This window comes from Amblyomma americanum, chromosome 1, assembly GCF_052857255.1.
Source record: "Amblyomma americanum isolate KBUSLIRL-KWMA chromosome 1, ASM5285725v1, whole genome shotgun sequence".
In the NCBI taxonomy this organism is placed as follows: domain Eukaryota; kingdom Metazoa; phylum Arthropoda; class Arachnida; order Ixodida; family Ixodidae; genus Amblyomma; species Amblyomma americanum.
Genome location: NC_135497.1, coordinates 459,236,764 through 459,253,814, shown reverse-complemented (window position 1 = coordinate 459,253,814; position 17,051 = coordinate 459,236,764).

Below are 17,051 nucleotides of genomic sequence, written 5' to 3'. Positions count from 1 at the left end.
ATGAGGTTTCAAGGAATTGGCTTCAGCGCAAAAAAAGCTTCTTTGAAATTACACTGTAAAATCAAAGCCAGTTGGCTGCGTTGGTGTGAAATTTGTTCATTCACATTGTGAGTAGTTCAGTAGAGTCGTATCTTCTTTCTATTTTCGGTGGAATTGCGGTATAGGACAGCAGTATCGCAATGTGATGGGCAAAGACAACCACTGTAGCCTTACCATATAAGTATATCAGTACATTAAAGGGGCCCAGAAACACATTTTCAGTGCATTGTTTTGCCTATTGTTTGCATAGAATGTTATAGTGATGCTATTAGCATCGGCCGTACCATGTATAATGTGGTTTTTAATATTTTAATTAGCTCGAAAAAACACATACGTGGCGCTAACGGTGTCACCATAGATTGGCGGTTTTTAGCAGCGGATATGACATCACTTTGTGCGAGCTTGATGATTGGACAAAGAGTAAATATACTGCAAATTGGGTTAATAGCTAGAGATACGTTTTGTCAAGTTTTTGTGTTTTATATTATACTAACAAATCCAGCTTGTTTTCCCTAGATAAAAGCGCTGTAAATCAAGTAAAACAAAAAAAACGCCACCAGAGGCACTGGCTACTTTTTGCATCGAAGGACTTTGCGCCTCTCTGTAAACATCCTACGACCTAGCAATAAACACTTATGGCTACTCTTTATGTATCTGAGAGCGGCTTTGCGGAATCGATCCGATCGAGCCATTGCACACTATAAGCGTTCGTTTCGGTCCCAAGGAAGGATGCGTTCATTTCACATTTAGCAGGCAGTGCGCATCGTCACTTTGTAGATAATCATCGAGCGGTGGCGCCAGACGGCGCCACGTTCCCGTCAACAGCGCGCGCTCCTTGGTCGCCGTGGCCAACTAGCGCGCTAGGAGCGACGGGCGATGGTTGGCGGTAATAGTAGCGGTACGCGCTATGCTAAATGTGTTTAATATCTTGCGCAGGCTGTCACACCGTCCCAGTATCTCGCGCTCGAGTTCGGATCCATAAGTAAGGGAACGTCACTTATCAGTGTTTCCTTCTGCGCCGTCGACGTGATGGTGAAGCATCGCTGGGTAAGCTGGGCGTTCACATGCTTGTTGCAACCATGCAAACGGCGCTGCCAGCCTTGGCATGAACGAGTTACAGAGAACAGACAACCATGGAGTGCAAGCTTCCGCCACGTGCTAAGATAGGCTGTTTTGATTGGTAGCCCTGAGTGTCGTCATTGGGAGAGTGAAATGGGAATGGGAAGCTGGCCGAAAATCGATTTGAGGGCAGCATTTTGTTTGCCTGTATTTTGAAATTTCTTCATTGAATAACTCCCGTTCCTATGCATCGATTCTCGTAATTCTTTTTGAGTCAGCATCTGTGTGACATAAAGAATCCATCTGAAGCGTAACCGGCATCCGTTCAAGCGGTCTTTCGCGGCCCCTTTAACCACCTTGATCTCAATAATCGCTCGCTTCGCCTTGAATTAACGAGATACCAAAAAAGAAAAAGTTGTACTGCTCTCCAAATACCTTGAACATCTCTTGGTTTATTTCTGTCCCACGTGAGACGTGTGACCACGTAATCGCGCTCCTGATTTTATGAAGCAAATTTCCTGCAGGCATGGTAGGGAATTGACACTCACCGTTTGGGTAATGCGTAGACGTGCAAGCAAAAAAACCACGGGCAGTTTAGCCTGGGGTTAACCACGAATTATCGTGCGCTAGCACTATTAGCCCTGTTTGTTCATGGTTTATCGTTCACTTTCTATGTTTTTGCTTGACCTGAACTGGCTTACTTTTGTTGATATATGATATGATGTAAGTTTGCGTGTTATTGCACCATTTTAGACATGTACTGAGGTAGAATTGGGCATTCTCTACATTCACAGATCTCTGGGAGAGCTGATTCCGCTCCTGAGCTGGGGTGCTACGCGCCACTGCCGTGCGATGGCAGGTGCTGCCATTGGTGGGGCTTGTGAGACCCATGTTGACCCTGAGGAATCTCTCACGACTAATCATGAATTGAGCAGCCAAGGCGGCCATCTTGCTCACAATCCGGAGGGCAGTTTGTGATGATGTCAAACATCACGTGACCAAGGTAGCCCACGTAGTAGAAGCAGGCTTCTGACAGACAGACAACCACTTTTCGACGGAGTGGAAGCGCTAGGGCACTACAATGGCAGAACCAGGAATCATTTACTCCAGACTCGAGGAGTTAGTGATTGCCGTTATTCAGCCCAAATTCTGCATTTAACGACCCGTTTGATTTTGAAGTTGCCTGAAGTTTGACTGCATGGGAAAGCCGGCATCGCACTGGGGGAAGACACTAAAGAAATAAACTTCATAGCTGAGTGAGCGGCGCTAAAAATGAGTTCCGCTGACCTCTGCTTCTGACCACTATGTCATCGCCAGTTGTTTTTAAAGCATGGTATTTATTACGCTGAAAATATATTCTGTTCACATTAACTAAATTATTTACAAAGATTTTAGGAAAGTACACAAAACACATCGCAAAAAATGATCCGATGCTGAGGCAGCGATAAAATATCGTGTCTTGACACACCGAACATAGGTCGCCGGTTCGAATCCCTGCCGACAGTTATACCCTGCCTTAACTGGTAAATTTATGCTGCGCGAAGCGCGACATCGTATGCCACCACCCCAAACATTATGCGACGAACGGTTGAGCCGCAATATTCATATGAAGATTCGTAAAGACGTGGAATTAGGTGTACCCAGGTCGCCGGTTCGAATCCCTGCCGCTAGCTAAGCTCTAACTTAACTAGTCAGTTTATTTTGTACAAACTCTGAATCGTATGACGCCACCCGGAACATTCTGCGGCAAACGGTTGGCTCGCAAATTTTACACGAATGTCGAGACCAAGTGGCCCGATCTGACGCATAGCATATTCATATTGCTCACAGCGCAACAAAGACGGCACGAAGGACGAAGAAAAAGACGAACGGGGTACATATACCGGATCGACATAGTTAAGTTTTGAGTTGGAGGGGTGTACGAATATTCGGAAATTTCGAATACCGACTCGAATATCCTCGTATTTGATTATTCGAACGAATCAAACAGTGTATGTTCAAAATTATTCGAAACTAACAGAATTCGTCCTCAAATTTTTGAATACATTTCAAATAATTGCCGTGAAGTTCGAATAAGGCCAGCTGTATTTTTATTTCATAAGTTTTCCAAAAACAGGGACCATACATGCCGCATTACCATGCTGCCGCGATCGGTATGCTCGGGATGGAGCGTTCAGCTCCACGGTGCGGTGAATTCGCGTGGCGGTGTTCGTAACCCTCATACATGACCTCTGAGATTAGACGACGCAGCAGGGCCCAGGAAGGTTCAGCAAATCCAGCCTTAATGCCTGACCACGGAGGCCATGCCTCATACGTAAGACCTCGCCCATCTCATGCACTACGACGTAGTGCTAGTTTATTATCTTCCGTTATCAAGAGCAAAAGCCACTTTTCCTATGCGCATAACATGTCAGTGACAAAGTTAATACACTTTGTGTTGCGAACCCCCAGATAGAGATCAGTGATGCTTCTTTTAAAAGACAAGCTATAACTGCGAAGGCAGCGCGTCGCTATTCCTCACTATTGCTCATTGAATATTCGCACGAGTAGCGAATATTCGACAAAATATTCGTATTCGATTTGGTTCCCCATTATTCGATTCGTATTCGATTTGGTTTTCAGCCAAACTATGCGTATTAAATTCGGTAGCAACGCTACACTACTCGTATTCTATTCGGTTTGGAAAAATCTTGGTTAATTGGTTTTTGGGGGTTCTAAGTCCCAAAGCGACTCAGGCTACGAGAGACGCCGTAGTGAAGGGCTCCGGGAATTTCGACCACCTGGGGTTCTTTAACGTGCACTGACATCGCACATAACACGGGCCTGTAGAATTTCGCCTCCATCGAAACTCGACCGCCGCGGCCGGGATCGAATCCGCGACTTTCGGGCAGCAGCCGAGCGCCTTAACCACTCAGCCACCGCGGCGGCGCTTTGGAAAAAGTACTATTCGCACACCCCTATTCAGTTGTGGTGATCAGGCATCACGCTGCCGCGTGTTATTATATTATTCTGTTATGTAACCGCCTCGGTTACTATGACAACCACTGGGTTACGGCTTGCGTTATAAAAATTTTGGCACATTTCATGTTCTTGTGGCGGGAGCAGTGCAGCCGGAAACAAAGAATAGAGAGGCAGGAATCAACGCTGACTAACAACCAGATTTTTGATCCACGTTCGATCGATTATATACATCTTGCTCGTGCAATAAGGAAAGAACAGAAGCATGACAAAAGCATAAGATGTACACATGGTAAAATATTAGGACAACGCACGCAGATAATCAATTTCACTGTCACGAAACGTTATCGAAAGTATGCTGACGCTTATACTTCGATGTTTTGTCGATTGTTGAAGGCTTCTTCAATCTCCCTGGTCACTTGATCAAAATATGGCGTGATGGCCATTGTGTTGCTAAGATGCAGGTCACATTCACGCTCTCTGCAATGTTTTGCTAATTCACTGCTGGTGGCGCCGTTTAGGGATCTTGTGTGCTCTCGAAGCCGTTCATTCAAACAGTGCTCGCTGTTGACTTCGGCGCTCATGTCTTAACTGGTTGGGTGCGGACATGAGCACTTTTACACCAGCTCTTGCACCTACCTTTTTGAGACTGAGGGAAATGTCAATAATGTAACGAATGACCGCGTACGGCTTCCTTTCTTCTGATGTGGTTGTGACATATTTTCTGCCTCTAAGTGCTTGCAGAACCCCTTCTGCGACACTGGATAGCAGTCTCGTCGGGTAACCTGCTGCTTTCAACCGACTGTTCTGGACGTCAAAACTGCCTTGAACTTCATGATGAGAGGATCTCGTCAATGCGGCTCTCATTGCTACTTTTGCTAAGAACTAGAAGAACTAAGAATAGAAATAACAAGTGAACTCCCAGAAAACAACGTTATGCGACTTCTTTGCTTGACGCTAGCCTTTCTAGGCGCTCACATATGCTGGCGGTACGGACCACGAAGCTAGAAGGGACTGCTCCCCTACACACCTGCGCACTCCAAGATCATCAAGCGGGGGTAGAAAAAAGCAGAAGTGAGAGCCGCATTGACGAGATCCTGTCATTATGAAGTTCAAGGCAGTTTTGACACCCAAAACCGTCGGCTTAAAGCAGCAGGTTACCCGACGACACTGCTATCTAGTGTTGCAGAAGGGATTCTGCAAGCACTTAGAGGCAGAAAATATGTCACAACCACATCAGAATAAAGGAAGCCGTACGCGGTCATTCCTTGCATTAATGGCATTTAATACAGGCTCAAAAGGGTAGGAGCAAGAGCTGGTGTAAAAGTGCTTATGTTAGCACCCAACAAGTTTAGAAGCCTGTGCGCCAAAGTCAACAACGAGCAAAGGAAAAAATCAATGCAAGAAAAAACACCGGAAAAAAACATGCGAAATGTGTGAAAAGCGGGGTTTATGAAATACCTCTGTGATGCGGACGCACCTACATTGTTCAAACAGGGCGCTGTTTGAATAAACGGCTTCGAGAGCACAAAAGATCCTTAAAGGGCGCCATCAGCAGTGAATTAGCAAAACATTGTAGAGAGCATATATGCGCTCCGCAGCTTATCAACACAATGGTCACCGTCATATTTTGATCAACGAATCAGGGAGATTGAAGAAGCCTTCAACATCCGACTAAGAGCGACGTATGTGTCTTGCTACCTTCAATAGCGCTTCGTGACAGAGAAATTGATTATCTGCGTGCGATGTCTTAATATTTCACCACGTGTACATCTTGTGCGTTTTTCATTCTTTTTCTTTTCCTTCTTATACGAGCGAGACGTATATATTCGACGAACGTGCATTAAAAATACGGTTGTTATTCAGCGTCGTGTCAAGCTTCTCTAATTTTTGTTTCGTGCTGCGCTGCCCCCGTCACAAGATCACGCACCAGTCAGCCCAGAATTTCACCTTGTTAAAGCTCATTTCACGTAAACACGTAAGTCTGAATGGCCTAGCCAGCAAGCATTCACGCGAGTGGACTGATGTATTACACCACCTGTAACGTAAGCATGTGCCTGAAATTTGGCACATATGTGCGCTTAGATGCCTGAAGTGTGCATGAAGAAGAAATAATTTTATTGAGCCAGAGCCGAGAAATCTAGAATTAATCTTTTGGGGCCGTCCCTGGGACGCCCAACTTTTTGGACACGGCTACTTGTGGGGACGTTTTTTGGATGCCTTCGGGAAAAATGAGGACCTCCTGGAGACATTCCAAATATCCTGATGGGATATTTCTGGGAGATTTTGAGGAGGTTTTGTGTTTGTGGGGTAAAATCCGGGCATAAAATATAAACACCGTACAAAAAGCAAAGCTAGACCAACCTTTTGTATTTTTAACAGATGTTTTCAAACATTCTTGGCTTTATCTAATTTTTTTTCATTTCTTTTACTTTTTGATGTGGATGGCACTGCCGTCGCAGGTTCTCGAAGGCCGCGCCTTTGGGCTCCAAAGGTCTCGGACGGGAGCCTTCGCCTCCAAGGCCCTTTGCGGCAAAGGCGCAACATTTGTGCCGTGTAGCTGCAGTCCTTAAGCCTTTGGATATTAGGACCCGATTCTCAAGGGCCTTTGCAGTGCCCGTGTGACAGGGGTATTAAACTGTCAGTCTCTAATGCTGTAGTTTGAAGGCATGGTCTTCGTGGTCTTTCATCTGTGCTCGTGGAAGCGTCATCAAACGAGCATTCAGCAAACCGCGCGGAATGGCGGGAGATTAGAAGCAGTGAAATTCAGAATACCCAGTGCTGTAAAATGTCATCGAGCTGTGGTAATTCAGTGAGCTGTAAAATTTCTTTGTTCTTTGTCTATTTTGTGCTTAGCACTTATTGTAATTGTCGTGTTAAACGATACTGCATTGTTTAAAAATCTTCTTGACACACACACACACACACACACACACGCACGCACACGCACACGCACACACACACGCACACACACACACACACACGCACGCACGCACACGCACACGCACATCCACCTTTAATAATAATAATAATTGATTTTGGGGGAAAGGAAATGGCACGGTATCTGTCTCATATACCATTGGACACCTCAACCGCGCCGTAGGGGAAGGAATAAAGGAGGGAGTGAAAGAAAAAAAAAGAAAGAGTTGCCGTAGAGGAGGGCCCCGGATTAATTTCGACCATCTAGGGATCTTTTACGTGCACTGATATCGCATAGCGCACAGCACACGGGCGCCTTAGCGTTTTTCCTCCGTAAAAACGCATCCGCCGCGGTCGGGTTCGAACACAGGAACTCCGGATCGGTAGCCGAGCGCCCCAACCACTGAGCCACCGCGGCGGGGTCATTTGTTTTCCCCCAAAACCAATTATTGTTATATTCAGCGCACACCGCGACAAACTTACGCTACTGACGTGCGCACAGGAAAACTAAAAAATACCAAAACAGCTACCCAATGTTGCCCTCCTTCGACTGCGTTTTCGCTACCGTTTCGCTAGACTGTGGATAAAACGATATATGAGACAGATACTGCGCCATTTCCTTTCCCCCCAAAACCAATTATTATTATTATTATAGCCCCCATAACCGTGACAATGGAAAACCGGTACATCCCGAAGGTACACACTCTTCGGGTACTGGGCCTCCATATCCAGAACAAAGGAGAAAAACACTCACCATCCACAAAATCAAGCAGACGGAGGAGTCGATGTCCCCCCTAATCCGCCGAGTTTCTAGACACTACCAGGGCATGAGGGAGCATGTCTTCATGCCTTTGTCCTCAGCCGCTTTCTCTTCACATTCCCCTACCTGAAACTCCAGGGCAGAGAAATCTCAACCCTGGATGCCATGATTCGAACAGCATTTAAGGCAGCACTACACCTACCCCTAAATACCTTAGCCAAAAAACTCCAGCTAGACCTACACAACACGATAGGTGAGCTTATCGAGGCTCACCGGAGCCGGCTGTGCACCTTTAGGTTTTTTTTTTTGAAGGGCATAGGTTTTTTTGAAGGGCATAGGTTTTTTTTTGAAGGGCTAAAACCGCCGTGCGAGATGGGTCCGAACGCTCGCGCTTGACAGGGAGTAATTATGCATAGCGTACGGTCAGGTGAGGACGCGACTTGCCGGCGCCGCGGCGACTCCGACGCGCAAGGACGTTGTATGCTCTGGGGGAACGGGCCGGCTTAACGAAACGTAGCCGGATAAAATTAATGCCGCCGCGAAGGCAGCAATGACAGGTTTGGCGCCACTTTGCAGATTTTTGGGGACGCCCGTCAACAGTCGTCGCGAAGACGACTATAGTTTGTTACGCTCGGTGGCGGCGGCTCGGGTGAAATCGATAATTGCCCTAACGCTGGGAACCACCAGGGTCACGGGTTCCCAGGGAGCCTACGACACGTGAATGTGTTTTTGAAGTATTTTCGTGTTTCTCCTTTCACTTTTTAAGGGAGAGAGTCTGAGAAATACTGTGGAAGTATGGGGCGTGGCATGTAAACCTAGTGGGCCAATCATTTTAAAGGCCCATTCCTGCAAAGCCATTTTTTAGAGCAATTTTGATGTTCTTTTTGTGTTGTGTATTTCAGGGAAAGGGTTTTGAACGTTGCAGAAACTGGCAGGCGTGCCATGAAGTTTGTTAACCAATCATGTGTTAGTATGTTTTGATTGGGTGGTGCAAAATGTGGGCTGAGATCTGAGGTCTCTACAACCGGGCCCCGGAGCTTGGAAAATCGTTCTGGGCTACGGACAAATGTAATGCATCTTCGGCTATGGCGAGTAGGGGTCTCCCCTAGGGTTAGCCAGTTCCACCTTTTTTTGTTTTCTCCTTTTTGCCGCTTTAAGTTGTCTCCGGTACATCAACTTGTATAATGTAAATTTTGGTACATAAAACCTCAAGTCTTACTCCCTTAACACCTGCATCCTAGTTCGTCGCAAGACCGTCTCTGGCCCGTTTCACATGCATGCGATTTTCGTCTGCGACACTGCGAACTCTGTCGGTCTGCGACTGGGGAGAGCCCTCGGTCTAGTCGCAGACGGCTTGTAATCGAGTTCCGTTAGGTTGGTATTCAGTCGGTGTGTTCGCTCTGCGACTGACCATTGGGGAGCGCCGAGACGGCATGCGACGCGCGTTCACGTTGGAGCTGTTACCGCGGTGGAAACTAAACTCTTTATTCTAATGAAAACATACGGAATAATGCCTTGCATCTAAATATACGCTGGTCATAAAATCATCAACACATTTATTGTGACATTTCGGACGCGTTTAATAATGGGTTGGCTATGCAAACATCAAGCAACCTTGCCTGTTCCTCCGACCGAATTCGTTGTGTCGGTGTTGCATGTGAAAGCACTGATCGAAAATCGCACTGCGGCCTCACCAACTACACCGGATATTTTCGGTCCAGTCGCAACATGTGAAACGGGCCTCTGACGGAGCACCCCTGGTGCGAAGAAGCCTTCAGTCAGCCAAATTAACGACCCGCACCTGGCGGTGGGCACCCCTGGTGCGAAGATAAAGAACCAAGTACGTCAGCAAGAGACCAGTACATCTTTACTCCTCCCTTGATCGTGGCCGTGTGCAAATGCTTTCACATTTTTCGAGATTGTTGCAGTTTCTATTGGTTCTTTATCAGAAGATCCTTGCTAGATTTAAATTGAGCGTGGCCAATAACTGCAGGCATTCAGTTCGATCACCGCCGAGCACGCTTGTGGCTATCGCCGCCGCCGAGTCATTCAGTTCTTAGTGGGCGCGAGCCAGCCCCTTAAACAGTTTCTTTTGGAAACCTTTTGGTTGTCTTCCTGACTGCTTGAGTGCCGTCACCACAACGTGGCAATTTGGATCAGCCTTTGAACATTGAAAAATAATAAAAATATAAAATGTATTATGTAAATGACTATTAAAAATAATTATCAAATAAGCCCCAAGTCTTGTCCCCCACTAAAAAAATAGTTCCGGAGTCACTACCTGTTTAGCCGCTGTGTTTGTCTACTTATTTACTTCAACCAAGTAAGCGCAATGGCGGGAATCAATTGGGCCGAAGTCGACGCTGCCACCGTCGCGTGCTTCAGCTCAGAGTTCATTCAGACAGAGCTCATTCGCCTCGGAATGGACGCTACCGGGTCAAGAGACGAATTAATCCAGTGCTTCACAACGTGCCTAGAAGACGCCCGTGCATCCTTGCCCATGCAATCACCCAGACGGCGCCAGTCGCTTCGAACAGTTTGACTTCTGAAAATTTGATGTGCGCTTAGACTGAAGTGCAGTTCTGTGCCTCGCCTCCTACTTCGAAGGTTCAAGCAGCCCCAGATGTGGCCTCCTGCGTCCAACCTGCGCCATTGCTGTTTCTCGCGCAGCCGCTCTTTCGCGACGCCGCAGCCATGCCAGCGCACGAACTTTTTTCGCCGCCACGGCAACCGCAGCCTTTTGTAACAACACTTGGCCTTGTAAAGGAGCCACAGTACTCCCCCACGCTGTTTGGAGTGCCATTGTCTCCAACGTCGACACCGCAGTTCAATGTCCCTTACATGCCGCAGACACACGTGACAACCATGCTTGACGTATCGTCTAGCTTGTCATTGTTCGAGAACTGCCACAGGCAAAATGCGCGTACCACCGCCGCGGTGGCTCAGTGGTTAGGGCGCTCGACTACTGATCCGGAGTTCCCGGGTTCCAGCCCGACCGCGGTGGCTGCGTTTTTATGGAGGAAATACGCTAAAGGCGCCCGTGTGCTGTGCGATGTCAGTGCACGTTAAAGATCCCTAGGTGGTCGAAATTATTCCGGAGCCCTCCACTACGGCACCTATTCTTCCTTTTTTCTTTCACTCCCTCCTTTATCCCTTCCCTTACGGCGCGGTTCAGGTGTCCAAACATATATGAGACAGATACTGCGCCATTTCCTTTCCCCCAAAAAACATTATTATTATTATTAAAATGCCCGTATGTGGATTTAAGAAATTCAACGAACGCAGGAGCTAGCTTCACGGTCGCCAGAAACAACCCGCCTCATCGCCGCAAGTAAGTCCAGAGGCACTGCAAATAACTGGCACCTGACTCTTGGCACGCATTTCCCGACTTCGGATACGTGTCGTAATGCTTGACGCATTTGCCGACGAGCTGACGCTACACCAATGGCAGCAGCAAGTTATGTCCCTGGTGCAGACCAGCCCTCAGACTCTCCGCGACTATGCCTGCGCAAAGCTTGGCGTGATCGAGAAATATCCAGTGCCGCTGACTGAGTCCCAAAAAATTGAACATCTCTTCCAAGGCATTTTGTGTCCAGGCACAGCGACAAGCATAGCAGCGCAACGTCCGTCGTCAGAATCACACTTCATTGACATATGCACACAACTAGACCGGGCAATGCAACATATGAGGACCGCAAACAGCCCTGCTCATCGTGTCGAGAAGACCCTTCATGGTCACATTAACGGCAGTCCGCCTTCCAGACAAGCTATTCGGCGCCATTTATATCTGAAGTGGCACCTCCAACTGTGTCCTATTCCAAGCCCAGCAGTGCGCCTTCGTTGCGCGTTTCCGGCCCTCCACATCGTACTTGCATAGCGGATCTGTCGCCTTCTGAAAAGGAAGCTCGGTACTAAACTCTGTCGCAGCGTTACGGTGTTCCTGCCTTTCGTACACTACAGGCATTGAGTGAAGCTGTTTGCTTCAAGTGTCGTGAAAAAGGCCACCTAGCATCAAAGAGCCCAGTAAAAGAGAAGACTGTGACAGAACAGCCAGCCACAGCTGTCACATCACTTCATGCAGCAGGTCCTGAATTGCACGCTAGCTGTAACGAAGACATCTATGTCTCCCCTTTGGAATGTTCATTTTTCACAGCTAGCATCGCACTCTTGGGCTCCTACGATGCTCTTCTGGATACAGGGTCTAAGATAACTATAGTTACCAAGTCTTCAATCAAAGATCTTCCACTGATGCCTTGGACACACACTAGCCCTTAGCAGTAGTGGTGGATCAAATCTGTGTCCCGAAGGCACAGTCTGCCTGAAGATTACAGTGGACCCCATCACAGCTCTTGGGGAAGCCGCTGTCATCAGCAATAATGTGTTACTTGTGATACTGGGTGAAGATGGGTTTCGAGCCAGCAACACAGGAGTGGTTTCGAGCCCCAATACAGCTGAAGTTCGCCATCCTGCCTCTGGTACTATCATACAGGCGCAACAGTAGACCTATCCGCGTGCCTCAAGATCAGTTATTCTTCGTCAGTCCTTCTTGGCTCAATGCACTAAAGTGTCATCTTCACTGGCTCTCCAGGACGGGCCTCTTCCAGGGATGGAGCCCCTTCGGAAACCTTTGTGCAAAACCCGGCAAGAACTAGCCACTGCTGCTCCATAAAGTGCAAGTTCTTCGAATGGCTCCTCTTGAAAAAAAGAACCCATAAATAACCAATAGCCTATCAGATTATTGACAGCTATGGGTGTGTCAGTGCACTGGTCATATAGGCTTGCTGGAATATTGGTCTTTGGTATATACCAACAGGCCTATAAGACCAGTACGCTGACCCACCCATGGCTGTCAATAATCTTATAGGCTATTGGTTCCCTGTTTTGTAGTTTTAATGGTGCATGGGTCTCATTGTATCTACTGGTGCAGATTTCTGGAGGGTACAGACAGCAATCTTTCTTGTCCCTCCAGAGATCAGAAGTTCCAGGAATAGAGAGTTAGGCAGCAGTTTCATGTATACACAATTTAATACACAATGAGAGCAGCAACTCATAATGGAACATAAGCAAAACTTTGACTGCAAGTAGAGGTGGATTGCAAGATTGTTAGTTCCGACCCATTGGTGCAGTCTCTCCAAACCTAGGGCACCTGAAAAATAAAAAAGCACATTGCAGTTTGCAAAATAAAAAAAAATATTTAAAGGGCAAGACACCGCATCACTTGTTTAAAAAATTTGTACTTTCCACTGTACAGAAGGGACATGCCACTGACGCATGCATATAAATTCTTTGGTCCATTAAAAAGAAGAAACATCTCCAATACCAGGTCAACGCACAGCTGGTCTCCCTTGGTGATGGCACGGTATGTTTGGAGAACTGCTCGAAAGCTCTGGCATGCAAATGAGCCTGGAAAATTCGCCGTCCACTCTGCTCTCAGCTCCAATCATGCAGATAGGCATCCTCACGAGGGCGTCCTTATCAACCTCATGAGGATTTCACTCGGTGAGGTGATAGAGGATGGGCGCATGAAAATTCGTGCGGGCGAGGGAGAAAATTCGTGAGAGAGGAAAGATATAGTGAGGTGAGGGCGAGGGAGGGAAGATATGATGATTTAAGGGTGAGGGAGGGCAAGATACGCTCTCTGAGGGTGAGGGTGGCGGCCCGCACCGTCCCCCGGGCTCATCTTTTTTCTGTGCAGCTTGTTATGAATTCCCGTTTTAAAACGCTATTTCTTAGCGTGACGGTTACTGGGGAAGACTTAGTTTCTGCAGTCTGGAGGTACACGAGGCGAACACGCCGTCTCCCTCGCCGCGATGTACTGCACCGCTCTGAATGCTATGACGAAAAAAGCGCTCTTCTAACTCAAAAAGCTTTCTTTTTTAGAAACTGAATAAATACTTAAGTGAAACACCATTCATAGTGCGCTAACAAGGGGGCACTGGCCGGGCCGTGCGGGTGGCTGCCGGTCCAATGGGAACCGTGGTACTTAAGTCAACATTTTCATTATCTACCCCGAGTCTGTCAGATGACCAGAGTATAGAGTAAAACGTAAAAATTATACCTAGTAAGGCTGTTTATTACCCAAGTTCTAGGCCTTGTTTCCTGGAACGAAGTCCGATTTCAGCTCAATGAGGTTTCAAGGAATTGGCTTCAGCGCAAAAAAAGCTTCTTTGAAATTACACTGTAAAATCAAAGCCAGTTGGCTGCGTTGGTGTGAAATTTGTTCATTCACATTGTGAGTAGTTCAGTAGAGTCGTATCTTCTTTCTATTTTCGGTGGAATTGCGGTATAGGACAGCAGTATCGCAATGTGAGGGGCAAAGACAACCACTGTAGCCTTACCATATAAGTATAGCAGTACATTAAAGGGGCCCAGAAACACATTTTCAGTGCATTGTTTTGCCTATTGTTTGCATAGAATGTTATAGTGATGCTATTAGCATCGGCCGTACCATGTATACTGTGGTTTTAATATTTTAATTAGCTCGAAAAAAGAAATTCGTGGCGCTAACGGTGTCACCATAGAGTGGCGATTTTTAGCAGCGGATATGACATCACTTTGTGCGAGCTTGATGATTGGACAAAGAGTAAATATACTGCAAATTGGGTTAATAGCTAGAGATAAGTTTTGTCAAGTTTTTGTGTTTTATCTGGCTGTCACACCGTCCCAGTATCTCGCGCTCGAGATCGGATCCATAAGTAAGGGAACGTCACTGATCAGTGTTTCCTTCTGCGCCGTCGACGTGATGGTGAAGCATCGCTGGGTAAGCTGGGCGTTCACATGCTCGTTGCAACCATGCAAACGGCGCGGCCAGCCTTGGCATGAACGAGTTACAGAGAACAGACAACCATGGAGTGCAAGCTTCCGCCACGTGCTAAGATAGGCTGTTTTGATTGGTCGCCCTGAGTGTCGTCATTGGGAGAGTGAAATGGGAATGGGAAGCTGGCCGAAAATCGATTTGAGGGCAGCATTTTGTTTGCCTGTATTTTGAAATTTCTTCATTGAATAACTCCCGTTCCTATGCATCGATTCTCGTAATTCTTTTTGAGTCAGCATCTGTGTGACATAAAGAATCCATCTGAAGCGTAACCGGCATCCGTTCAAGCGGTCTTTCGCGGCCCCTTTAACCACCTTGATCTCAATAATCGCTCGCTTCGCCTTGAATTAACGAGATACCAAAAAAGAAAAAGTTGTACTGCTCTCCAAATACCTTGAACATCTCTTGGTTTATTTCTGTCCCACGTGAGACGTGTGACCACGTAATCGCGCTCCTGATTTTATGAAGCAAATTTCCTGCAGGCATGGTAGGGAATTGACACTCACCGTTTGGGTAATGCGTAGACGTGCAAGCAAAAAAACCACGGGCAGTTTAGCCTGGGGTTAACCACGAATTATCGTGCGCTAGCACTATTAGCCCTGTTTGTTCATGGTTTATCGTTCACTTTCTATGTTCTTGCTTGACCTGAACTGGCTTACTTTTGTTGATATATGATATGATGTAAGTTTGCGTGTTATTGCATCATTTTAGACATGTACTGAGGTAGAATTGGGCATTCTCTACATTCACAGATCTCTGGGAGAGCTGATTCCGCTCCTGAGCTGGGGTGCTACGCGCCACTGCCGTGCGATGGCAGGTGCTGCCATTGGTGGGGCTTGTGAGACCCATGTTGACCCTGAGGAATCTCTCACGACTAATCATCAATTGAACAGCCACGGCGGGCATCTTGCTCACAATCCGGAGGGCAGCTTGTGATGATGTCACAACATCACGTGACCAAGGTAGCCCACGTAGTAGAAGCAGGCTTCTGACAGACAGACAACCGCTTTTCGACGGAGTGGAAGCGCTAGGGCACTACAAAGGCAGAACCAGGAATCATTTACTCCAGACTCGAGGAGTTAGTGATTGCCGTTATTCAGCCCAAATTCTGCATTTTAGCGACACGTTTGATTTTCAAGTGGCCTGAAGTTTGACTGCATGGGAAAGCCGGCATCGCACTGGGGGAAGACACTAAAGAAATAAACTTCATAGCTGAGTGAGCGGCGCTAAAAATGAGTTGCGCTGACCTCTGCTTCTGACCACTATGTCATCGCCAGTTGTTTTTAAAGCAAGGTATTTATTACGCTGAAAATATATTCTGTTCACATTAACTAAATTATTTACAAAGGTTTTAGGAAAGTACACGAAACACATCGCAAAAAATGATCCGATGCTGAGGCAGCGATAAAATATCGTGTCTTGACACACCGAACATAGGTCGCCGGTTCGAATCCCTGCCGACAGTTATACCCTGCCTTAACTGGTAAATTTATGCTGCGCGAAGCGCGTCATCGTATGCCACCACCCCAAACATTCTGAGACGAACGGTTGAGCCGCAATGGTCATATGAAGATTCGTAAAGACGTGGAATTAGGTGTACCCAGGTCGCCGGTTCGAATCCCTGCCGCTAGCTAAGCTCTAACTTAACTAGTCAGTTTATTTTGTACAAACGCTGAATCGTGTAACGCCACCCGGAACATTCTGCGGCAAATGGTTGGCTCGCAAATTTTACACGAATGTCGAGACCAAGTGGCCCGATCTGACGCATAGCATATTCATATTGCTCACAGCGCAACAAAGACGGCACGAAGTACGAAGAAAAAGACGAACGGGGTACATATACCGGATCGACATAGTTAAGTATTGAGTTGGAGGGGTGTACAAATATTCGGAAATTTCGAATACCGACTCGAATATCCTCGTATTTGATTATTCGAACGAATCAAACAGTGTATGTTCAAAATTATTCGAAACTAACAGAATACGTCCTCAAATTTTCGAATACATTTCAAATATTTGCCGTGAAGTTCGAATAAGGCCAGCTGTATTTTTATTCCATGAGTTTTCCAAAAACAGGGACCATACATGCCGCATTACCATGCTGCCGCGATCGGTATGCTCGGGATGGAGCGTTCAGCTCCACGGTGCGGTGAATTCGCGTGGCGGTGTTCGTAATCCTCATACATGACCTCTGAGATTAGACGACGCAGCAGGGCCCAGGAAGGTTCAGCAAATCCAGCCTTAATGACTGACCACGGAGGCCATGCCTCATACGTAAGACCTCGCCTATCTCATGCACTACGATGTAGTGCTAGTTTATTATCTTCCGTTATCAAGAGCAAAAGCCACTTTTCCTATGCGCATAACATGTCAGTGACAAAGTTAATACACTTTGTGTTGCGAACCCCCAGATTGAGATCAGTGATGCTTCTTTTAAAAGACAAGCTATAACTGCGAAGGCAGCGCGTCGCTATTCCTCACTATTGCTCATTGAATATTCGC